The sequence below is a fragment of the Podarcis tiliguerta genome (genome assembly GCF_965153285.1).
Source record: "Podarcis tiliguerta genome assembly, chromosome: 7".
NCBI lineage: Eukaryota > Metazoa > Chordata > Lepidosauria > Squamata > Lacertidae > Podarcis > Podarcis tiliguerta.
The window spans coordinates 30,687,923-30,713,521 of NC_139540.1; the positions used below are offsets into that span (position 1 = coordinate 30,687,923).

Genomic DNA, 25,599 nt, shown 5'->3' on the forward strand with positions numbered 1-25,599 from the left:
TCCCTCTAGACAACTCTAGCATTCCAATCTTTTATGAGTGCAAACTTATTAAAGCAAAAAGAACAAAAAAGACTTAAGAGAACACTGGAACAACAAAATAATAAAATGTGCCTATTACAGAAGACTGTAATACATCCATATTAATTGGCATATCCTAAACTACTTTATATAGTCACAAGTAGACATTTTTCTTCTATAAGGATGGCAAGACTTAGATCTATGAAGACTATTGAACCTGACCATTTCAATTTCCCCTTAATTATTATAGTAGTAAGATTTCAAAGCTAGCCATACATACAAACAAGAAGATGACCTCAGTTGTACTCAGTGTGGTTTGCTTCTCAGTAAAAAAAGGTTTAAAATCTACTTACTTAGGAACACATTCTACTTTTCACAATAGAAGTTACACTTAACAGACATGTGCTGAAGAGTTTGTATTTCACTCTCTGTATTCTCATGCAACAAAATAATTTCCATGTACTGTACTCAGAAGTAAGTTTCAGGCTGAGTTCAGTGGGGTTATAAATGTACATGCATTGCTACTGCATGGGCAGCCTGGATTTCTGCATCCTCAGTAAGAATGCAGATGTCCCATCCCATAAACTACCATGAACCATGTGTTCATGGTTGGGAAACAACCAGAACATATGTCGCTTGCTTAACAATATAAATTAATGTGTTTTAATTAACACATTTCCCCAAAGTTCTCAGAAAGCATCTTTTACTTTGAAGGTACATCAGTTTTCTTATTATTTTAAACTATGTTTCAAAGATCCCCAAACATTAGCAATAAACGTTTACAAAGTTATAAATAATTTTCCTGACATGAAAGCTTTATGACTCATCTTAGATCAAACCTCTTCTGACAATAGTTCCATACTAAGCTGTCAACTTTCTGTTATTTACAAATATTTACTTACTTTGTAAATGTACGATAGTCCACCAAACTAGTTACATATATTGGTTGTATCCAAGTCATACTCAGAGTAGATCCTTTGAAATCAATAGACTTCAGCCATGTCCATTGATTTAAATGGATCTACTTTAGTATGACTTACTTGGATACAACCTATAGTCCTCAAATTGCACACACACACACACACACACACACACAGGTTCCTTGAACAAACACATAAGGCAAGTTGCTATATGGTGCATTCAAAAGTATTTTTCTCTGATGACTTCAAATACAATTACAGGGATATGAAAAAGATACTATTTTACATGCAAGCCAATAAATAATCATTTTTTCCACGCTACATCTGATTTACATATGTGCCAGGGAACTAATTTTTAATTTGTAAAAGTGCATCAACACATAGAATACGTTAACTGTCCCGGTTACTGTTGAGAGCACATAATTAGAAGCACAGATCACATTGTCAACAGCTAACCAATTACAGTCATAGCTTTAGGCCTCCTCCTGGTCCCATTTAAGTCAATAGATATTTTATCACTGACTTTGCTAGGAGTAGGGACTGGGTCCTTAGTGACATGACTTACGACCCTACTGTAAACATATCAAAAACTGAGCACTAAAGCACACTAAGAATCAACCTCATTACAGCCTAATTTCTATCTAAAGTATTTTTTATCTATCGACAGGATCAAACTGATGCAATTCCTATTTTGTATCCTCAAAATGGTTACTAACCACCTAATACACAGTTCAAACACAGTCAACAAAATTTAAAAGACAATTAAAACATTTATTAACTTAAAAACTATGCCTACATATAACAGCTTCAATAAACCTAGCTTATTACTATTGTTTGATGTACACATTCCTCTGATTTAAAAATCTATTTTTTCACCTTTGCCCCTCCCCAGAAGCAAAGCCCTGAGAAGACTCGATACCCAATAGTCAATATTTGATTAGTCTGTAATGTTGCTACTACTTACAAACCTGTGTCTATCATCTTCTAGCTGCACCATTATCATACATATTCATCAGCATGATGATGGAAATTCAAGGCATCTTATAAAGTTGCTGAAATCTGAGCTTCTGCTTGTTTTCTCAAGTCTTGGACAAACATAACTTTAGGGAGAGCTGAGCAGAGGCATAAAGAAAGAGAAGCTTGCATTTTCATCTTCCTTTCATCTTAGTCATTCAGTCAACCATTCAGTGCCCTATTCAGCAGAGCTTTTCATTATGCAAAAAAATGCTAATCCTTTCCGATGCTTTCACACTTGTATAAACCCCCATTCCTTCCACTGAAAAGCAATTATATCAGTTTACCTTTCTGTCAAAAACAGGATTAATATTCCAAAACCCGAATCTCCTTTGTTTTTCTATCTTTTGCTTTAGGAAACTAGAGATTATTAGAAGATGTTTTCCTTAGAGCAAGAATACAATATTTTAAATATGATTCTGTTAAGCCAAAGAAGAAAAGGGGAGGGGGGACTTCAGTTGCTGCGGAAACTCCTTTCAGTGACAGAACTGACCTTCCCTTTGCAGAGGCCTGAATAGAATGAGCCTCACTCTGGTCTATTAATCAGAAACAAATTATGAAAGAATGTGGCTGGACTGGTTGACACTATCCTGTCTTGGGAGACTCAGTAACAGCCTAGTAACAATGTCCTCTTCATGGGTAATGAACAGCCGTGACAAATGGGGGCTGAGAAACTATTTATTTGCATATGCAAATTGTCACACAAAGGAAACATGTACAAACAAGTGTCATTGTAAGGTGGATTAGGCAAACAACGCTTTCTTTTTAGGACATTCTGCAGCCCAGAACATTAGTCAGCACAATTAAACCAGTCTCCATGGAGACTAATGAAATTTCACCATGGTATGAGTTAAATTAGATAGCTAGTTATGTGTTTCCACAATCCAACTTGAAATCCATTATTGTCTCAAAACAATGCAGCAATTGTGCCAGGCTGATCTTTGCCAGCTCAACAAGCTCCAAAGTTGACAATTTGCATATGTTAATATAATTAAGCACTAATTACATGAAACCTGTACATATTCACATGCACTATCCCTGGGCTCTTTTCAATTTGAACCTTGGCCAAGTCTTTAACCCTTTGAATTATTTCGGAATAGGGAAGCTCTGCCTTGTGGGTACAGCCCCAAGGCAGATGCAGGAAAAGCTCTTCATTTATAAATACAAAGCTTAACCTGGCTTCTCATATTTCTATCAACAGAGACAGAAAATATTTTCAAATATGCTGGGAGAGAAGGCTCTCTAAAGCCCCAGCATTGCTACATTTTTAAAAATGAAAGCACTCAAGATTAGGCTAAATAAAATGTTACAGATTCATTTATTGTCACTGTCATATGTTGAAAGTTCAAAGGGGGGGGGAGAGCCTGGATTTGATGTCAGTGCTGTGACAGCAATAAAAAAGGAATGAGAAGAGGAGAAAAAGAGCAGCTAGGAACTAATGAGCTTTACATAAATATATGCTGAAGCAATTAAGCAGTGTTAATTACTATGACAGCAGTTAATTGAATATAATTAGATATTTTAAGCCACTGACTAATGCACAGTTAAGATTAATTTTATTGAGATTAATTGTAAATAAGAATAGATTAACTGTGTTTTGACAGGCAAGGAGAAGAGCAGGACTCAGCACAGACCCCCGAAATCATATATTATTTTAATGTCACACCTCAGAATCATCTCAATAAACACGACTTTTCAAACCCAGACAGGAATCTTGAAGAAAAACAAACAGCTTGCAAAGATTAAAGAGCCTTTTGTCCTTTTTTCATGTACATTTCTTTTAGCAGACTAAATTAAGCGAGTCTAGTGTATGTTTTTAGGAAGGAACATTTCACACTGAATGGAAAAAATGTTCTATCACATACGAAATCAATGCAGCTGTGCGGAACTTGGTCCAGATGGTCTAAGCCTATAAAACAGCATCAAAATGATAGACAGTAGGGCCTTCCCAATATGCGATAAAGTCACAACCTTGTATGTGACCTAAATTTTCTGCCATGTATGGTTTCCTCCTTGATCGCTTTCCATTTTTAACTAATCATGAATATTCAAAAGACCACTCAATAAAAACTACCAATGCACATCCACTTTAAAAGACTAACATCTCAGTAAAAGATCCCTTTTCTTAATTAATTCAATGCAACTAACATCACTCAGCCTCAATAGCAGACTTTTAATATCACTTATGTTAACTAGCTTAACATGCTTATTTTTAGATATTCTTCAAAGAAGACCTAAATAATACTCACTGCAAAATAATCCAAGCATGCTGCTGGTGGTGGGAAAAATGCATAAAAATGCAAACAAATCACTAACAAGAAAGAAGCCTCAATTGATTTCAAAATAAATCAATAAGTGATTAACACAATATTTTTAAAGCAGCACAATGTATATATCATATATATGCATATATTCAATACCTTTTTATCTCTAAATTGAAAAGGGTTTTACAGTATTGCGCATGCCCCTACATTGACTATGAACTTCTTTGCAAAGCCTTTCGTCTTTTAGAGCGAAAATCCAAAAATGGTCTGTGAAACAAGGCTACAACAAGCCATTCTGCAGTGAAAGATTTTAAATCATCCAGCCTCTTCTAATAGACTTGAGACTTATTGAGGTAGAAACCATAAAAAATGAAGAAGGGAAATTTAATCCCTGAAATATTGATTTGCACATTAATATCATATAGGCAGAGGGCAATTTGGCTTCATGGAAATGACACATTGTCGACCCTTGGTGAAGTCAGAGCCAATCTAACTGCTGAACATGTCTGAATCTCAAGAGTTATTAAGGGCTTCCCTTCTTGCCTATATGACTTTTCTCCAGCCTACCAATGCAATCTTAAATGTATTATCTTTAAGAAATAATTGTAAAACCTCAGGGGTTTTCCAGTTAATGGAAGGCAGGCTAAACCACATCAGATTCTGAAATGCAACATTAAACCCTTGCAATCAACAAAACCACCTCAATTCTCATCCATCCAGGGCAGGATCTAATACTGTTATTAGAGATAATCAAATTCCATTGTGTAAATTTAGGCTCGTAGTCAGAATAGAAGCAGTAAATTCTGCAATATTAAACAGTGATTTTCTCAACAGTTCTTTACACGGTCTCTGCTGGCGAACAATAAAATCTTTATATAAACACAACCTTATGTCTATTGTGAAAGATACAAGGGATGTATTCCCTACAAGCTTGCATTTAAGGTAGTATCACTCCTAATCCTACCAGCAGGTACTACCACCACTGCTATTGTGACTTATACAGATGGTTTACTTGACCTTTCTTTGTTCTTTGAGCAGATTTCACTTCTGTAGATTTATAAGTATTCTATTTAATTGGCCCTATATGTTCATTGCCATTTGAAGGAAAACAACTAAATACATGTTTACTTTGCAAAAACCCTTCAAAGCCCAAGGCAATGCCTATAGATGATGCTACAGCCACAGCAGGTAGGTCCTACAGTATGAATATTCAGCCAGGCTCACTGAATAATCCAAGTGAGTCCCAGCTCTCAAGCCAGGTGCAAGAGGTTAAAAACAGCTGGCTAGCCATCTTTTATTCTGGTGTGCCTTCCTGCAGCCTGAAACAGCCTGATATAGATATACAGATAAACAGATATAGATATTCGCTGTTGTTGCAAGGATTGCTTTTTATTACAGTATTACAGTTACTGCAATTGCATTCTATTTTTTTTTCTAGAATCCCATAGCACAGAAGAGAAAGAAATTCCTTCAAAGTAGCGTTGAATAGAAAATGGAACAATCATATTTTTTAAAAAATATTTTTTTCTTTTCTTCTCCAACCCTCCAGTCCTGTTTATTTTAAGTCTTTTCCATTGCCCCCTTTCCTATCTAGCCTTTAAAAAGCAAAGTCCCTTCTCACTTGCCTTGTTCTGTCAGTTTTGTCAGTAAATAGAAAGTAAAACAAGGGTTGATGGCACTGAGAGTGTTACATACCCAGACTGTGTTTTTGCATTGCTCTCAATGGAAGCGATCGATGCCCATGTCACAGTGGTGTCCCAATCGCAGCCAAGTCTCTGCCTCAATCTAACCAACAACAGGCAGGGCTTCCAAGGCTGCTGCTCACTACCTCTTCCTTCCATCCATCCACTGAGACATCCACCAAACTCTCAAAGAGAGAATAAACTACAATCTGCTCTTCAACCACCGCTCCTAAGGATCGAGCCACTGGAAATCCTTCCAAAGGGGAATCACAATTTCAAATATAAATATAGGAGATATTTATCCACCTTCAACATCATCAACCCTCTCCTTTTTTTTTCCTCCTCTCTCTCTCTCTCTCCCTCTCCTTTGCCAGCTACCTGATCCTTGATTAAAAATGGAACAGGGTTAATAATAATATGAAAAAGGCGATCGGAATGGAGGAGAGGAAATGCAACTGTCAGATAGAGGGATAGTCAGACTTCCTGGGTGACCCTGGCGGGGTCTGGCTCAATGTAAATCCACCATCTTCAGCCTGGCAAGTTGTCTTTGGGTTGAGAGGCTTTTTTGTGGTGGGGAGGGCGGGGAGGGGGGGTGTTATGTTTGCGATGTATGTCTTGGTACCTAAGGTGGAAGAAGAGGAGGAGGAGGAGGAGAACAGGAGGAGGAGGAGGAGGAGGGTGTGTGTTATTGAATGGGAGCGAAAAAGCCTCCTCGGGACGGCGCGGAGGCTGAACCCGGCTCGCGGAGCCTCCTCTCTCGGCTGGGCCCAGTGCCCCGAGCAGCCGGTGAGATCGAGACCCCCCTCCCCCTCCGGCTAGCAGGTAACAAAAGAAAGACATCAGCGTGCGCTCGGGGGGCGAGGGGCAGGGGGCTGGCGGGCGGGCAGGGCAGGGCAGAGGGGCCACAAGCCGCCAGCCGCCAGCGGTGGGGCAAAGTTTCCCGATCCCCATGTTTACAGGCGATGGTCAGGTTGCAAACGCAGGGAGGGGAAGCCGAGGCGCGCCTGCCATTGAGCCGCGGCGCAAGGAGGAGAGATGCACTCGAGGCGAGCCAGACCCGGAGCCGCTGCGGGAGAGGGCGAGGGGCGGACCGGGCTCACACACCGCATTGGGCCGGGTGGGGTGGGGTTGGGGGGGTGGAGAGAAGAAGCGATGGTTTTTTTATACATTAAAAAAAGGAAGGAAAAATTGGCCAGGGTCCGATCCCAACAACGCCGGAGCCCCAACTAAAGGAGGGAGAGAGCGGAGGGGAAGGGAAGGAGGAAGCCCGCGGCTGCCTTTTCACAAAGGAAAGCGGCGGGCGAAGCTGCCCCAGCCCCAGCAGGCAGCGGCGAGCGGAGCTCCTCCGGCGAGCCAGCTCCGCAGCCGGGTGTGGGCAGGCGGGGCGCAGCGCAGCGCGCTGGCGACGGGCAGCCCGGGGAAGCGAGCGGCGGTGCGCTCCTCTAACGGGCTCCTCGCCGCGCTGCCAGCCGAGGCACTCGCCCAGCCCGGCTGCCGCAAAGCACAGCACCCCGCATCTCCGGCGCGTACACACACACACACCCAAACACACGCGGAGGACGGAGGGGCCCCTCGGAGCCCAGCGCCGTTCGCACACCCCGCGCATCGAAAGGCAAAGACGCGTCTCTGACCCCAAAGGCACCCCAAACTTTCCCCAGAGGCACCGCGCTCCGGAATCCGGGGTTAAAGGGGGTCGGAGGGGGAGAAGGGAACAGGGAGGCAAGTACTTTTGACAGCCGTGTCGTGGTTCCAAATAAGACCATTGCCCAGCTCATTAAAAGGAAAGGAAAAAGGAAAGGAAAAAAGAGACACCACCGAAAAGATTCTCTTCCGCCAAAACGTCTAAGGTCCTTCACTTAATCCGAAAGTTACAGCGTGAAAAGGGTGGAAAAAACAACCCCGGACACCCCCGCCCGAGCCCCATCCACCCTCCCGGAATTTAAAAGAAAGGGAGAAAGAAGGAACCCCTCCTCCCGTAAAGCGGTACCTAAAAATGGGGAAAGAGGTAAAAAAGGGGGGCGAGAAAGGGAGAGATAGAGAGGATCTGGGGATGGGAGTGTGTGTATGTGTGTGAGAGAGAGAGCGAGAGAGTGAGAGAGGGAGAGGGAGAGAGAAAGAGGCAGGCAGAGAGGGAGAGCGAGAGCGAAATATCAAAGATTGTGCAAGATCAGCCTGGAAAGATAATCGATACTCGACCTAAATTTAACACAAACTACTCAATAAAAGTTAAAGAAAAAACTTACTTTCCATTTCCCCTCGCAGTTCTTACTGGATCTTCGCCTCTCTGTTTTGTTTTGCTTTATTTACTTAACAGCTGATCACATCCAAGTAAACGACAGAAGGTTCATTAAAAAATAAAAAAAAATAATCCTCCAACTTTATTGGGTGGAAATAAAAACGATTGAGCAAGAAGTGGGGGGCATGGAGCGGTCCTTTGGGGTCCGGGAGTTGTTAAAGCATGTGGCGACCGCGGTCTCGCTGTTTGGTTGTGAAGGGGTTGGGAAAAGGAGGAAAGGAAATGAAAATCCGATATGTCTTTATTCTGCTAATTATTATCGTTTTAGCCCTGTTTAAAAAAATGGCTGATTAAGTTGAGTGCGCATGTCTTTGTGTGTCTATTCCCGATATGCACTCTGGGAATGAGAGAGAGAGGGGGGGGGGAGAGAGAAAGAGAGAAGAGAGCGAGCGAGCGAGCGAGAGAGAGGTGTAATTAGTGAGGTGATCAACATTCTCCAGACTGCAAATGACGCGCAGCCCGGACTTACTGCCGCTGCTGCTGGGGGCTCGTAGGGGCTGCGGGAGCCACACCACTGGCCCTAAAGCAGAGCGGGCAGCAGGGAAGCAGCTCGTGGACACAAACACAAGTCTGCAAACTTCATTAGTAACACAGACACACACACAGACACACAAAGTAGATGGCTGGGGAAAATTAAAGAGAGAGAGAAGAGGCAGAGGGGAAGGAAAGAAGATTTGCTGTTCATAACTGCTCAGGAATGTGAAAAGATATGGGTGCAAATTAATTATTCCTCCCACCAGGGAAGTTCTTTCTTTCTCTCTCTCTCTTCTCTCTCCCCCCCCTTCCTTTTTTTTTTTTTTAAAGGAAGAAAATATGCCTGGGATAATGAATGTGGAATGCGCCTCTGTATGGAAAGAGAGTGAGTCTGAGATCGGAAATTTCTGCTCTTATAGCCATAGAGAATCATTTACATATTATTGAGGATTTATTTGCACACACATATTGTGCATACGGTGACATTATATATCTCTGCATCTGTAGCTCATGTATACACATATGACATATGCATTATTGCATATACACATGGCAGTTTAATCTCCCTGGTGTAACTGGTCCAACAACTCAACAAAAGTAAGTTTATAATAACAAACAGGATTTTTTTTAGTGTAATACCAGTAGTAAATAGGTTTTTAAAAAACAAATGCTACTCCAGCAGAACTACCTGCCTTTTCCCTGTGGAAGCAAAAAAGAGAGAGGGTCTATATTTCTCCTTAGGTTTACCAGAGATACTGCTTTATATGAAAAGGAAGAGTTGTATTGGTCTATAGACAATAATCCACCGACACCATTATAAATAGAAATCTCCTAGAAATCTTCTCTTGCAAGGGACGGAAAGCAATCGCTTCTCATTTGAAAATCTAATTATCTTAACCTAATACTACAGATGTGATGTGAATATGAGTGACACTTTCATTAAAATATAATTAACTAAAAGTAGGAATCCAGATACTTTTAAATACCCCCTAGTGAAGATTAAAAATCATGTCTATTAAAAGAGCATCCAAACACACCGCAGGGACACCTCCCCCCTCCCCCAACATTATAGAAATGGAAAGGCCAGAAAAGATCAGTAACTAAGACTTAAATATAAAGGATATTTACAATCCCAAAGACCCTGCGCAGGTGAACCATAACCTTCGTGCTGACGTGCCTTTGAAGTTCCTGATTCCTGGGATACACGTCAAAACCTTGTCTTAGGCCTTAAGCACTAAATACCAACAGAAAGGTTTAACACAATCCTCCATAAAAACAAGGTATAAATATGCATCTTTTAGGGGCCTTAAACCGTCCGATCTAGAGAAACATTTGGCAAATCCTGGAGCTAATACTAAGAGGGAAATATCCACCTGATGATGAATGAAGGGCCTGCCAGGAAAGACACTGTATAGGCCAGAGATAGGGAGACGCAGTAAGAAAAACAGATGTTTTAAGGTCATGGTGAAGGTCCCTTAGACTTGAGAGGAGGGGGAAATGCCCACATGGAAGTCCAGTTCTCCTTGGGTAACCAAAACATGGTGAAACTTCGTAGAAACTGAGTGGAAAGTAACCGCAGCCAGCAAATTTCAAGATCTGAGCCCAATGATTAATGTCAAAGACAGTGCGTAGAAGGCTTTTGGAGAGTAACTTGTTTTCGCTCGAGAGTTATACCTACTCATCAATGAAATAAAAAGGAAACAGTACTTGGGCATGTTTTGTGCGCGTATCAGAAAGCTGAGTTTCAAAAGAAGGGATAGTCTGTATCGTTGTTTGCAGAGAGGGACCAGCGATGTTAACAATGACTAAAATGAAATTTCCCAACCCCGTTCAGTAAGATCGGGGAACTTAGGACAGAAAGAGGTCTCTTTGGCTCTTATTGAAGCGGAAGGGGAGTCTAAGCTAGCAGAATGCATTGGCCATTCAAAGACATGTCTGAAGGATGGCAGTCCATTTCCTAGCCCTGGAGACAATTAAATCCAGTCTGATGAAGAAACACCTGAGCACAATGCCTCTCGTTCAGATTCAAGTGAAGAAACAGATACAGTTTAGGTAGCAGGAGCATAAGGAAACGAAGAGCAAGGTGTTGCAAAAATCCTTGTTTTATATATTTCTACTGTTTTTGGTTTTTTTAAGCAAGGCTGTTAGAAGCTCCGAAGGTCTGTTGACAACACAGGGCATTTTTTGATGCACATTTTTCTCCTTCCCTCCTTTCGTAGAATGATTGTAGTTTCTTTTTAACAGTGGCGGTTTCCAGCTAAAGGAACAAAGGGGGATGCGAGCAGCAATTGAGGAAGGATAGTCCACTTTCTCCAGGTTTCTTCCAGTACTGTTTATTCCTTCCTAACGTTTTTGTTTCGCCCACCCCACCCCTTCACCTCTGTTTCGGCTTTGTGTTCTCAGCTCCTAGTCCGTCCGTCCACCCCCCCCCCCTAAAATACTAGCTATCTGGATGGAAAAGGCACTCCGGGATGTTAACAGTTTAGAAGAAACCCGGGGATAGCCACGTAGCTAGGAAAAAATCGAAGGAGGTTAATTCCGAGAGGCAGCAGCAGGTTGGATGGCGGCGGGGTGTGTGTGTGTGATAAGAGCGGAGCGCGGCTCTGGCAGGAGCACCCCGGGGGCTGGTGGGCTGGCTGGCTGTTCCAAGAGGGTTCCCCCAGAAGCTCGGCCAGAGCTGCAAGCTGCTTCCCCTTCCCTGACTGGCTCGTTCGTCCTCTTGCTCGCTCAGCTAATCGCCCCCAAGACCTATGCCTCACCTCTCCAGCTCCTTCCCTCCCCACCCCCCCAACCCGGTCCCTCGAGCAGCCCTCTCAGGCATACTTATCCTCAGGGCAACCCACCCAGGCACTGGGGGGTTCCTTTCCTCAAGGAGTGCGGTGGGGTGGGAGAGAAAGAACTATCATTTTCCGAGAGACATAGATAAGAGAGATCGTGGTAATGATGCTCTCTGGATTCACACGCGGGGGGTGGGCATGCCCCGTCTCAGATGCCAGCCCCAAGGAGTTGAAGAAGCAACTTCCTGGACGCGGGTTTCAGAGCCAGCTCTGGCCACTCTCCCGATCAGACAAAGACGGGGCCAAGGGCAGCTGACAGACTTTTGCTCCCAGTCGCCTTGCCTTCGCCCCAACCGGCGCTGAGGACGCACCCGGGCCAGGAGGAGGATATACATAATTACAACCTCCCCTCTTTTTAATAACCCGACATAATTCCCTAATAAACGGCCCGCCTCCCCCTCCCCCCCTCCAGCCCAAGGGAAAGAGGATCCGTGCCTTTTGAAAGCGCTCCCTAAGTCTATAGATGAGCTCAGTTTGAAACGAGGTATTACAAGATCTCCGTGTTAGAGACCCCTTTATCTGAGCTACAGACACTTTCAGATCCCGAGACCCCCCTCCTCCTCCTGCCTTTTTGTTGTCTCTCCTCCTCCCGGGGCTATTTGACAAAGGCAGTATGTTAACTAACATTTTTTTGTTTAACTCAGCAACTTCGTTTCAAAACACGCTTTAAAAAAAAACAAAACCTGAGAGCAATCTTCGGGACCTTTTGGGGGAGGAGGGGAAGTTGACACGAGGGGCGAAACCGCAAGGATTGTCAGTCTAAGAAAGAAAGAAAAACGCCCCCGAACTCTGCAGATTCTTTAGTCAGATTAGGGGAAATGACAGCTCTCTTTTTTGCATTGTTTTCTTTTTGGGGGGAGAAAAACACACCCAACAACAACAACACGTAACCATATACATTTAATATAACTGTCCATTTCCCAGCCCGTTCTACGACGGCAGTTATCTCTGTTACGCCACGACGCGAAGGGGAAAAGGGAGGGAGGTTGCGATCAGATCCGGCCAGGCCACGCATCCCGACGAAATCGTGCCTGCCATCGGAGTTCCAGCCCCTGACTGGCCTTTTGGGGAGGTGATGGTGGTGGCTTGAGCTGCGCAAAAAGGGGAAAAAAAGAGATCCAACCCCCACCCGGTCCCCGACGCTACCAGAAATCAAAGCTGCTCTCGCTAGCATTTCCTCCTCCTCCTCGGGAGCCCTTAGACAACAAACAGCTCTCTGCTCAGCTGCTTTCTGGAGCAGGTCGCGGGCTTTAAATACCCTGAACCTGAGCTTCTTGGCTTGGATGGGAAAGGGAAACGCGGGCGCACACACGCGCGTGCACACAGACACACACACAAACACACACCCCCTCGCCCAGACACACGCACTGAGAAAGGTGGGTGAAGGAGCCGGGCGCCCTCTGGGCTTTTAGAGGTCAGAGCTTTGACACTGCTCTGACCTCCCTTTCCCCTGGCGGCAACCGCCCTCGTGTTTATCAACAAAAACAGCCCAGGAGGACTAGACCCAAACAATAGCAATGCGCCAACTTCACAGACACTTCGCGAGCTCTTATGCAAATCCTGGAGAACGACCCAACGCCTGGCCAAAGGACCCCTTCCCTTCCCCACGGCGCCACAAGCCTCTTCCCGGCACAGTGGCCAGAGCCAAGGGGAAACGTTTTTGTCTTCTCTTCGGCGGGGACGGGGGTGTGTGGAGAGGGGGGTAGGAGAGAAAGAGGGAAAGAGAGAGAAGCGGGAAGGAAGCGAGACCCCAACTCCAGCGATCGGATCAGGAAAAGGACAAACAATAACAAAAGCCAATAAAATTACCCACCTTAGCGCACAGACAAGAAAGTAAGTTTATACCTAGATCCAACAGTTCACAATGCCCATAAAACAGGAATCTTTCTGGTGTTAAAGACAATATGCTAAACTACCTCTGCGGCAAACGGTGATTATAAAATGCCCAGGAAAAAGTTGTTTTCGCCCAAGGAGCCAAGTTTTCAAAAGAAAACGTGTAGATTTTACAACTAAATAAAAGCCACCACCTCTGTGTTGTCCGTAAAAACTACACATAAATTAAAAGTACCGTTAAAAGAAAGCCTCCAGCAAGCAACATCTGATCCGACTTACCGAAAAAAAGAGGATAATTTAAACCACATTTAATTATAAAAAGCAGTAAGCGAAAAGTAAATCAATCAATGCTTTCTCTCAAAAATGTTGTCCGCCAAGGTATAGAAATGACAATTCTTATAGTCCTGCATTAAAGGCTAACTGAAACTCTACTCTTCAGGAACTGATTATGGGAGGGGGGATGCAAAGCAAGGGGGAAAATGAGGGGGACACACACAAAAACAAGCCTCTAACGATTTTCAGTTTTTTGTTTAAAATTGATGACGATCAGAAAAGCCTGATGAAAAAGTTAAAGAAAATATACCTCAAGAGGAAAAAGCCCATCTCCTTTTCTTCTTTGTCTATCAGTCTCCAGTTAAAGCATATGGAAAATGTTTTCAAAATGCCTAGATTTGGCACATTGTCATTGCAAAGAGAGGAGCGCAGTGATGCTGTTATAGAAAATGGGAAATAAATTCAGGATTGGGTGCTGCCTCCTTCAATGCGGATTTATCTAAGTTTAATTTAATATTCTGCAATCACTGTATGATCGCATATAATTCACCAAGATTTTAAAGGGCTTTGCGTAAATACATGGACTATGGGCACCAAGTCATCTAACCAGATTAGTTCTTTTTCATTTATGTTTTTTTCTCATTAGATGCACTTTAAACTGCAAGTGCAAATAATAAAAAGGATAGAATAATAGGGTTTGGGTAAGCAAGCGATTAGAAAAACCACTGGCTTTAGTAAAATCATTCAAAACATAAAATCAAAAAGCACAAAACGGCTGTTTGTAAAACACTAAACCTTTAATCGATTTATTGGCATCCTGATCGATTAGATAAACGGAAATCTATACCAAACATAAAGGCATTTAAAACATTTCCCTCTCATTTCTAAACAAAACTTTTCTTTTCGGCAGAAAAAAATCTTATCAAACGACTAACAGGAAATTCTTCAGATATCAAATTACGATAATAAAATTATTTCCACATGGAAAGGGATAATGACAATGATGATAGTAATTATAATAATGAATAATTCAACAGCCCTTTGACATATATAGAAAACCTGATTCAGAACAGCTCTTGAGAGGACCTAGTTTTAGGGGGAAAACATTTTATTAAGAAAAATTGACTTAAAAACTGACATTTTCAACTAGACTGACAATTTAGGGGGAACTGCTAAACTTATGCTAATTTCTCCCTCTATCAAAAGAAACCCTGACCAGTGTTCACAGAAAGCTTTGCCCTTTCAATCGAGTTACTATCTATTAGTAAAAATAAATATGTAAATATACCAGCCCCATCTGAATTACAGGAACAAATTTGTGCCTGCGTGGTAGACTGCAAGGAGGTGGTTAAGACTGAAAAGGGGGGGGGCGCTTTCCCCCTTAATAATCCATTTATGTAGTCCATATCGCGCTTTCCAGATCTCAGGGAAAAAATTGCAAGCCATAATATATTTTACTATTTAGGTAAAAGAAAAAGAGGGGGGGTGGGTTGCAATCCGGGGCAATGCAGCAATCAGAGCTTGTGGCATTCTGGCTGCGTGAAGAGGAAGTGTTGCTGTAACGGGTATTATGTTTATTTGATAAAGAAAATCAATGAAAGTGGCTGTAAAGTAGTTAGTGAGGCGTGTGTTTGGGACTCGGGTTGAATAGTGACTCCAGCGGGCTGGTCGATCAGCTCTAAGAGCTCTGGAAATCTACCCTAACCCTCTGCCTGAGCTCTTCTCTCTCTCTCTCTCTCTCTCTCTCTCTCTCTCTCTCTCTCTCTCTCTCTCTCTCTCTTTCACACACTCGCACACTCGCTGCTGCACCTTCTCCAGTCCAGGGGACTCCTCTCTGACAGTCTCCTCCCTCTATCCCTCCCTCCTTCGGTCTCTCCCTTTCCAATTTCCCGATGGCATCGCTATCATCCCTCTCCGCCCCCCCCCCGCCCCCCGTGCTGGGGTTGCAGCCTTCCTCTTACCCCACCGATTCCTTTCATTATCTTGCCTCCACCACCCCCACCGCATCCGCCCTCCCTTTCCTCTGACTTCTCAGCTAGGATGTTCAGAGACCCTCCCGGCTGAAGGGCTGCACGCCCCCCCCCCTCCACCTCCAAGTTCTCGCTCTGCCCAGCCTTGGGGGTGGGTGGGGTGAATCCTGGAGGCTCGGCAGCGGCTTGTGTTGGCAGCCAGGGATTTATTTTTAAATGCCAGGGGTGACCAGCCTTTAGAAGTAATCACAGAGTACTTTTCTACATGTGCAGAGTGCCTCTGTCACCACGAAGAAAACACAGCAAGCCCCACGCCCTTCGGATCAGGGGGCAGAGTTTCTATGGCAGAAGGCACGGACTTTCAGGAACCTCTCATTTTAGAAACTAAACACACGCGCGCGCGCGCGCGCACCCCCCCCCCGCAACGAATAGCATCCCTGACGCCACTATCCTAAACATGATTTCCTTGAAAGTCAACTCCACCGCGTTCAATCGGATTCCTTTCCAAGAAAGCATGGCCAAGCCTTCCTTTCTTGAAGCCAACTGTGAATATAATCTTCCAACCTTTCTAACCGATCCAAACTACCAACGATCCACAAAATATTTAAGCCTATGCGCCAGCTAATTAAAGCAGCTCGTTCCCATGGGGACCGTCTAATCCCCCAATGTCACCGGTGTTTAAATCAATTTGTCGCCCAAGCCGGGCTAATTTTTACTTGGAAGCTAGTCCCACTGAGTTCCATGGGATTTCCTTCTGGCTGGATGGCGCAATGTATTGCAATATATTCTTTTTTTAAAAAAAATGTATCGGCCGTGAATGGAATCCCGTGGAGATCACTGAACTTTGGCGCTTGCGATCCCAGCCAGTTTAGGATGAGCTGTCATTCTGCACTCACACACGGCTGCGAGTTTACTTCGGAGTAAATGTCCGGGCTGCAAGTGCCACTGAAAGCCATTCGGTCTGCTCATAGGAGATGGATGGTTTGGGGCACAAATATAGCCCTGGCGGTCGTCTGAGGTTCATTAGTTCCTTTCAGTATCTGTCCTTCGCGATAGGGGAGAAGCGTTCAAAAACTTGCGTGTGCTTCCTCCCCACCCCATAGTCTTCTATGCTTTGAATATAGGATCCCCTCCTCAGATATATAATTCCTGTGTGTTTAAATCTGGTTAACCTTTTTTTAAAAAAAAATTCTCTGTCTTTCTGCTCCCCCAAGCCTGTACTAAAACAGAGCCTGTAAAATTCGCGGTCTGTATAGTCGGTTTCCACACTTATGGTTTGGGTTAGGAACCCATTATCTAGGTTTCCTTATCGCCATCCTTAATAATAATAATAATAATAATAATGATGATGATGGAAGGGGGAGGGCCTCTGTGTGGTCAGTTGTGACAACATGGCAGCTCTGAGGGAGAGGCGCTTCGGTTCGTAGCTTTTTTGTGAGGCTAGGCTTTCGTTACTTAACCCCCGTATTCCTTCTCTTCCTCGGGGGCTTATTTCTGCCCACACACAAACACTCCGTGGCGTCCTCTTTGACAAAGGGCAGAGCCGCCTTCTCCCGCTTCAACTCCTGCTGCCATTTCCCGCTTTCGTCGCCCTCCCAGCCGCCACTGGCTGAATTGGGCAAGGGCCGAGAAACCGAGGTTATGGCAGCCCCGAAGCGAACCTATCAAAACTCGCGCCGAGGTGACGCGGCCAAGCGCTCGAGGGCCTCCAAAAATGGCCGCCTCGTTCCTTTCTATTGCTTAGCTTCCTTCTGCCCCACCCCACCCCACCCCAATGTTCGCTTTCCTCTGCTTTCCCTTTCCTTTAGAAGAAAAGAGGGAAAGCTGCAAAGAGATGGGGATAGGTAGCCAGAGTAGGCGACAGAGGCCTTGTTGTGCCTTTCAGGGCTCAGTTCAACTTTTGGAGCCTTATGTATGGCTGACAACTGGGTTTTTTAAAAATAAATAAATAAACGGTGTAGTGGTTTGTTTGTTTTGTTTTGTTTACCAAACAAGTGGTATGTAAATTTTTGCTGAATGAAAATTGGAAGTTGGTCAATACACACATAAAATGTAAAGTTGCAAAGGGCTTGCAAATAGGGGAGGCAGCAAAAGTTTGGTGCATGTGAAGTGAGCAAAGTATGCAAGTCAGGATGCAGGTGATGAGTTTGGCAGGGTGGATAGTGAAAACCTGTGCATATTAACTCAGTAGCAAGTGCCGCTATGTCCATTGGGACATATTCTGATGTGATTTTGTATAGGGACTGTAGCTCCCGCGACGTGTGTCCTTTCAGTATAAGGCAGGGCAGTACAGTGCGCCTCCTGAACCAGTGCTAAATGCTTGGAGAATGCGCTCAGCTTGCATAGCCTCCTTATGCAAGGTAACTGAGCACCCCAATGATGCTGCCAGGGCATAGTCAAGTAGCATGGCGCACGAGTGGGGAGGGCAACAGGACCTGCCCCTGTGTGGCCAGGGCCTCAATACATTCTTTATGGCAAAGACAGCCATTCTGTGAGGCGCATATGCTCGAACAACCATCCTCTGTCCTAAGAGCACATGGCTCCCCCCCCCCAAGAACCCTGGGAACTGTAGTGTGATAAAGATGCTGGGAACTGTAGCTTGGTGTTTTCAGATCACTTCTACCAGACTTTTAGAATATGTGTGTTTGTGTGTCCCTTTCTCTGTGTCTTCACTCTTAAAAGAATGTTTCCACCAATCTCTTCCACTGTGTGACCTTTCAGGCTGAGAGAGCCTACTGCAGATAACCATCTATACAACAAGCAGGGTTGCAAGGGCAACAGAAAAGTTCTCAGGGGCTTCTCTTCACTCAACTGTGGAATGAGGTTAACTTGTAAAGGTTTAGATAAAGGTTGTGCCAAAACCTTCCCCTTCCCCCATCACCTGGTCCCGTTTATAGTGTACCATTGTCCTTAGGACTCATGCATGTAATGCACAATTTGCCACATTAAAACATATCCTTTCCCCCCTCACAATATTTTTTATTCTTGTTGCTGCCTTAATGGTAGGGTTCTTTATTTTTAAACATTTAAAAACATTACTTTTAAACATTATCTTACTTTTACATATTATTTTTGAACAGCCCAGCTTTCGGGATGGGTTGGGCTACCATTAAACAAATTAAATAGGTGGCAGGAACACCAGTGGTTCCAACATTCAATGCATCCCCATTGTTTCTGTTTAATATAATGCAGCAATAATATAATAAAGCAAGGAAGCTTTATAATTTTATCACAAGAGGGTGTTTGAGCATATGCAGAGTGCCTTAGCTTCTGTCCTGCGCAATGAGCAGAGTCAGCAAAACAAAAAACAATCCCCCCCAAACCGTCCAACCTGTGTTTGTAAATAATGTGAGTTATATTTGCTATAGCCTCTGCATCAATCAGGTTAGAACTTAACTTTAGTACTGGATACTAATTATGTATAAAGCACACAATACATGCCACTTGTTTACTGAGTACCAAATTTGTATATCATAGTAGCATATATTACTTATTTGTCTCATAGGATATAAGTTTTCTTGCTTTGGAATTCAATCTCATCAGATGTGAGACAGAGAATTGTATGATACTTGGTAGATTGTTTCAATAGCAATCAAAGCTACTGGGAGTGGTTTCAGGATTCTTCCCATAGGCTCTCCAATCCCTTAATTGAAGTGGCAAGTGGAGTTTATGGCAGTAGTCCTAAACACACTTACTTGACAGTAAGTTCTGCTTAATTTAATGGGACTTACTTTTCAATAGGCTTTTCAATAGATTGATAGCCCTGTAAAATTAGAATCCTAAACGAATATTAGTAAGGAGTAAGTGTGCCATTGAACACAGTGAAAGTGACCTCTTGCATTGTAAAAGAGAAAACAAATGCTATACTGAGCAGAGCAATTTTAGTTTGTCACACCATTGCTTCATGCCCTTAACTCTCCATAGAGAGAAACCTATAGGGCAAAAGATGTGATCCGTATACCGTGTAAGCAAGTGTATTTGCAATTTTAGCTGTTTTTAAGCTTCAATCCTATGTACGCTTATCAGCAAATAAGCTCCAATAAATAGTCTGGAAGTTATTTCTGAGCTGTTTTATACTAGGTTAGCCTGTCCATATAGCCCAGTACTGCATACTCTGGCTGGCAGAGGGACTCAGACAAAAGGTGTTCCACATCATCTGCTACACGGTTCCTTTAAATGGAGATGCCAGAAATTGAACTTGACACTTTGTGCTCTATCACTGAACTACTATCACTTCCCCATGGTTAGAATTGCACTGCTAGTCTTGTTCAGTTCAATGGAGCCAATTACTTGATTCTGCAAAATCTGAGCAAGCATACTAGGGTCCCAGTGAAGGAGCAAGAATTCCACAAGTCTCCTTCTACTGGTTCTTGGATCCATTCTCCAGAGCATCCTTGTACCTGCTGCACAGGAATGGCAATGACATGGCTGTATTTACTGTAGCCTTTGCAGCTGACCCATTTGGCTGTGCTGGGATGAAGAGAGTCACTGTTACAGAGTCCTAAGGTTTACTGCAACTACAGTTTTCCATAACCAACCAAAGGGCTAGAGCTTTAAATGGGCAGCACAACAATGCAGTATAGAATGCAATGTTGGCTGCAGTAGTGCAAGCAACCGTGTGCATTGCAGCTAAAGCTGTGGTATAAGCTGTAGCTCACTTTACGCAATGCCATTTTCAGTAGTTTGCAAATGGTGCTGAAAGTCATTTAAATCCTGATAGCCAGAAATCATGCCTTGACTGGTTGACAGTAACAACATGCCCCAATGATTGCCTCTGCAAGTGCAGTTCATTGGGTTTTTGTGGCCTATTCTAGGTTCCAAATATAGAACAGGGGAATGGTGTCTCACATTAAATGGCTTCTGTGTTGTTTTCTGATGTTGCTGGAGCATTCCTTTGAAACTGATGGAGAAATAACCTTGATTAATTATTTCCGGATTTCATGGCAGCATCTTCACTGTTTTTAGTATGAATGTGTGGGGTGTTTTTTAAGTCTGCAACCATTTTTTTTTTTAAATCTAGAAATAGTTTTGTGAAGCAAAATCTAGATTTTTTTTAAAATCTAGAAATAGTTTTGTGAAGCAAATATAGCATGGCTTGTAACTGGTCATTCAGGCAAGTAACTATCCAGATTCTGACCAAACAGATGCAACCAGAATCTCTTTCCCAATGGTAATCTATAAATTTGTGTTAGCTAATCCAGATAATCCTACCTTCTTTCAGTCCTGTCCCCCCTCCAAAATGCTTTTACATGCCTAAAACAATTATTGTTTACTATTTTTTAGCCGGATTCCTCTGTGATCTTTGGAATTTTATTCATTTAATGCATTATGCATTCTCCAGGGAAGAATTATATTTTTTCTCTTCCCCTGAAATAATTCACAATATATATGTGGGCACATGTGAAAAGAAACATTTAAAAAGAGTGAAACTAAGAAGCCTCTCATCAGGTTTAAAATACCACTTCATTTCTTTCCTTTATTTGAAGTCCAGTATAGAAATGTCCTTTGAACAACAACAAAAATGTGCAGTAATATTGATGGCTAAATTATATGACACCCCTCAGCCCTGAAATTGTTGTTCACCAACATCCGGAGAAAATTCACAAATTGTTTGAATGAAGACATACCCAGTTATAAATTCACATGGGATTAAGAAAGGATTTCAATTGATAAAAAAACAGATAGGAAAACCTGTTCATATATCCAAATTCACACCTGAGGGTAACACACGTTACAGCAACAGATACCTTACAGATTTTTCCTCCTTATACATTCTTTCTGAAGGAACATGATACCATGTCGGTACTAGACAGTATACATTTAGTCTTGATGCTCATTTTAGTCTTATACCAAATACTTTTCTCAGTTACAGAACTATGGTAACATTATGAATAGGGAGTGGGGGGGGGGAGAGAAATATTTCAATATTTTATGGTACATAACAAAAGTATTTGATATAAAGAATTTAAATGATTTTAGCAGATGTTTGTTTTAAAGCAAGTTTGCTTGGAACAATCACTTTACAATTAAAATAGCTGGAATTTTAATTTTAAATTAGAGTGAGCTAAAATTCTTATTTGAAGAAGTTAAGACATATTAAAATACTGAATTAAAATTTATTGTAAAATGCCAACATGTTCTGAAAGATAGTCATGAGAAATATATTTGTTGCAGGTAGGGACGGGGTGCTGTATAAGTTATTTGATATGCTAAAAGGTTATTTTAAACCTGTTATACATTTCATTAGAGAAGAAGGTGAATATTTGGTTTCTTTTGTTTGAAAAACCTCTTACTAAGAAATAGTCTATTGAAAATATCAGTGAAGTATTTAAAACAATGTGAAAATATTGGACATATTTAGAATATTTAAAATTTATGATAATTTATCAGATGGATTAATATGTAGCAAACTTTAAATTACACATAAAAGCAGTTAGTATATATTCTTTGAAAATAAATGCATGTATGAATATTTATATTACTTGTACTATTATATCACCTTTCAATGAATTTTCTTCTTCATGTCACTGATAGAAATGCAAAAGAGAACATAGTAGTTCACCCTCTTCAAAGCTAGTCACCACTTTTAGAAAACCAAGCCTTTCTAGAAAATTTAGGAATCATCTATATCCACCTGTCTATCCATTTCATTGGATATGACTTTTTCTTCAAGTCCAAATTTGTGAATATGGGTAACATGAAAACACGAGCAGATAAACTAAAATCAATTTTAAACAAATCTCTTAGAGGTAGTGCTTCAAAACACTGTATTTTTCCTATTACTGTATCTGTAACATAGGTTTCATATTTTGTTAACAGCAGTTAAAATCTCTTTTAATGGAAGCTTTGATATTGCTACTAAGCAGTTATTTTTAAGAGTGCATTGCCATGCATCTTTGGGGGATAATGCATCTTGGGCTTGATGCACTATAATCAGGATGCATGTCATTGTATCTTATATGCTGCAATGTTGTCTCTAGTACGTTTCCCATTTTTGTACTTACTTTTGTATTAATCTATATAACGATAGTAATAGAATTCAAATATCCTTTAATGCAGAACTCTCCAAAAACATTAATATTAGGAGCTCCTTGTTCATCTACAACAGGATGGATATGGTGTTTATAGAGTTCATTCTTGACCTTACCTGAGCAAGTACTTTAACTTAAAGTATGAGATGCACCTAGAGGGGTAATACATTGAGTTTAATAGGAAGACAGTTAATAACCTTTTTTCATCCTCATGCACTATCAATCATGGCTGTCACCAGTCTGCTGAATCAAAGCAAAAGTGTTCTTCACAGATGACTGATTAGAAACGCAAAATCACAAGATCCATCTTCATGGTCACTTTTATTATAGTCATTTTTAAACTGACAGCAACCTGCTCAGTTTCAGCAGCACAAATAGTGTCACTCAGTGCAGCTAAGCATGAGAAGATGTTGGTTGAATTATACTTAAAAATAATTAGACCCAAAGCCTTTTGTAGAGGCAAGGAACAACTCCATCTCCATCTTTTCATCCTCAAACATAAGTATACATTTTAATCCTAAAAGTATTTTCATTCTTGTGATTTTACTTAATAGATTTTTCATTATAATTTGGCAATCCAAGCGCACACGTTTCTTTTCTTTCTTTCTTTTAAAAAAGACACATATCTTTTGGAGCTCGGTCCTCAATTCACCCCTTTTGTTGTTCTGACCACATGACACCCTCCACAAATCCTTGCAGTGACTTCCTGTCTATTCCAAAATTCTGCAAACCAAAGCCTCCTCATCCTTATCTCCAAAGCCTTTTATTGTCTTTCCTATCCATATATTTGCCCTCATATCACAATATATGCCTACCCATGATCTTTGCTTCTCTTCCTGAGATGTTCTCTGACACCTGAAAACATCATTTGGAGTTAAATTACTTGATACATTCTTCCTTGTTGCCCTTTATATTTGAAAATGCCTTCCAGAACCCCTGAGACCACAGGTAGCTGCTCCAAACTAAGTGAGACCATTGGTTCATCAAGCCCAGTAGTTAGTCTGACTGGCAGTGACTCTTCAGAAAGGACTTTCCCCCAACCCTACCCAGGGACACCAAGAACTAAACCTATGGCCTTCTACATGCAAAGCAATTGCTCTACTACTGAGCAATTTGTGATGCTTGCTTCCTCCCCCTTACCAGAATTCATGTTTTCCATAACATCTTTGGCAGAATCCCGTAGTCCCCATACACATAAATTCACACAAATCAACAGCATATATATTCTTTCCTTATTAAACCTCAGCTTCATTATCCTCTCCTATTGCCTCTCATGTGTCAAATTTTAGATTGTAGGTTCCTTGGGACAGAGACCTAAACTCCTGTTTTACTCTGTGAAACTCCACGTATATTAAGGGCTTCTGCTTCTTCTGCTTCTTTTGTGAGCAGATAAGATTTAGGTAGGTAGTTAAATTGCCAATAGTGCAGCACAGTATGATGAAGTCTCAGTTCTAAGGCAGCATTCTTCATACACCAGCCACATTCATCTCACACTGTTAAAGATCAACCCATATCATGGGGAAAACAAGACAAAGGTAAATGATGTCTCATCCCAAAGGTTCCAGCACAGCATGAAGAATAATAGGAAAACCATGTGGCTAGTCCAAGGACGTAACCCATTTGCAAGCTACAAGTGAAGGCAAACCCAACATTATACCTGTAGTACAATGGCTGATGGTATGTTGGTGCAGTTCTCAGGATATTGCTACATGCAGTACTCAAAAGACTCATGTCACATAGCTGCATAAAATGTACACATTTAATTTATATGCATTTAGGCTCCAGAGGCGATGAAGATGATAGGTGATTGGGGCCCCATCAGCTCTGCACTTTACAGTGCACCCAATCACCCTGTGAGCAAAGAAAAACAAATTCAGTGTGGTTTTTTTTTAAAGAAAGGAGTGAATAAGGCAGAATACCTGGAGCTCATCGCAAAAGACGAGGGTGCCGACCCTGTCAGCTATCCCCTAATAATGTGTGTGCAACTGTTTATGACCAGAGCATAAGAGTTCAGTCTACCAAGTTTTGCTGCCATGCATGCTGCATTGACATAAAGGAACAATTCTTGATAGAATTCAAATATTTGCCCTTGCATCTGTTACAATAAAGTTCAGACTTTGTACTATCTTAAGCATCATTATCAGATTAGAAGTAGACATCTTTTTTTCTTTTTTCTTTTAAAAAATGGGTAGTATCCAGTTGTCCGCTAGTGCTGTTACTCCAGGGAAGGTGCTAACGGAGGAAGGGGAGGACAGAAGATTTTAGCTGTAGCTCCCAGTACCATCTAAAATCTGTTCTTGAGGGTTCCCCAATCTTCCAGAACAGATTGTAGGAGGCTATCATGGCTGCAGAGGGGAATAAGCAACAATCACATTTCTACTTCCTATGTTAGCAAATGGCTTCAGCTGGAGCAAATGTTCTTGCACAAGGATACCAACTTGATACATCCCATTATCTTTAAAGTGCAATGCTAAATTGTTGCGATGTCCAGTTTTTGAAGAAATTTGAACAAAACTAGCTAGACAGTTAAATAGAATTACTTCAGAAAAGATGGCTATACTGTGGGTTAAACCACAGAGCCTAGGGCTTGCCAATCAGAAGGTCAGCGGTTTGAATCCCCGCGACGGGGTGAGCTCCCATTGCTTGGTCCCTGCTCCTGCCAACCTAGCAGTTCGAAAGCATGTCAAAGTGCAAGTAGATGAATAGGTACCACTCCGGCGGGAAGGTAAACGTCGTTTCCCTGTGCTGCTCTGGTTTGCCAGAAGTGGCTTAGTCATGCTGGCCACATGATCTGGAAGCTGTATGCCGGCTCCCTTGGCCAATAAAGCGAGATGAGCGCTGCAACCCAGAGTCGGTCACGACTGGACCTAATGGTCAGGGGTCCCTTTACCTTTACCTTAGTATTGGACACTGCCCTTAGTGTTGAATCTAGTACAAGCAACAGCATGAAAGATTAGTTATCGGATTTTTTTTTATTCAGATACTTT

The 25,599-nt window shown here is 42.2% G+C and overlaps 1 protein-coding gene and 1 long non-coding RNA gene across 9 annotated transcripts in view; one reads left to right on the forward strand and one right to left on the reverse strand.

The window, feature by feature from the left end:
- The window catches only part of ZFHX4 (zinc finger homeobox 4), a 184,151-nt gene extending 175,539 nt beyond the window's left edge, over nucleotides 1-8,612 (reverse strand). For 7 of the 8 annotated variants that reach the window (XM_083450866.1, XM_083450872.1, XM_083450871.1 and 4 more), the window contains exon 1: nucleotides 8,142-8,612. The gene's annotated coding sequence lies outside the window, so the exon portion shown is untranslated. Of the gene's footprint in view, nucleotides 1-5,911; nucleotides 6,446-8,141 lie in introns of those variants that run through there. The other variant, XM_083450867.1, reaches the window with a different exon arrangement.
- Nucleotides 6,592-25,599, forward strand: part of LOC310682536 — a 35,786-nt gene continuing 16,778 nt past the window's right edge. Inside the window, exon 1 of the long non-coding RNA XR_014513955.1 lies at nucleotides 6,592-6,720. This is a non-coding gene — a long non-coding RNA (uncharacterized lncRNA). The remainder of the gene's footprint in view (nucleotides 6,721-25,599) is intronic.